Genomic DNA, 853 nt, shown 5'->3' on the forward strand with positions numbered 1-853 from the left:
ATCAAAGCCATGATAAACAAGTGAAAGCTTTTCATTTTTTACAACAACATAAAAAGCTTTCCGATTTCGTTACTTAAGTTAACTTGATGCTATTATTATTATGTTATGACTTTAGATAGCAGAGGTAAATGCTGTTATGTTAAATATGTACAATATCTTTACATTCAATTGATTTGTATGTATGTGTATGAAATGCACTTTTACAGACAAACACAGGATACAGGAATTTCAATTTTAAAGCTGTAGCCAATAATAACAATAAGAAGAACAAAAAGTGAAAAAAAACGAAAAAAAAAAACAAGAAGGAAACTACAGCAACAACAATAGAGACAACGAATAAGAGGGAAAATCTACAACAAACAACAACATTTCCACACTCTGTATACATTCGCTTTTGCAAGTGTTTGTTTGTTTATGTATATATATATACATATATATATATATGTGTATCTATATATGTATATATATATATATATATGTGTGTGTGTGTGTGCGTTTATGTTGAATATGTCTATGGCATAAAGGTATGTATACATACTGTATGTATATGTGTGTATAACATATAACAAGCTCTCCTACAATTTTAAGGAAAATGCTGAAAAAAATCCTCCATGGTCCATGGTCGTATGAAAAGTTGAGCTGAGCACATAACGTCGCAAGGGTACAACGAGTTCAGACGCACATTTAAAACGTTAGCGGTTGTCTAACTAGAGAGATACGTGGTATACAAACTAAACTATACAAGTTGTTGAATATCCATACTCATCACACTGATGATGACAATCATCACGATAATGAAGTTGAAGTATACATATTATTATTAAAAAAAAAAAAAAAAAAAAAAAAAAAAAAA

Source organism: Glossina fuscipes, unplaced genomic scaffold, assembly GCF_014805625.2.
Source record: "Glossina fuscipes isolate IAEA_lab_2018 unplaced genomic scaffold, Yale_Gfus_2 2, whole genome shotgun sequence".
Classification (NCBI taxonomy): Eukaryota; Metazoa; Arthropoda; class Insecta; order Diptera; family Glossinidae; genus Glossina; species Glossina fuscipes.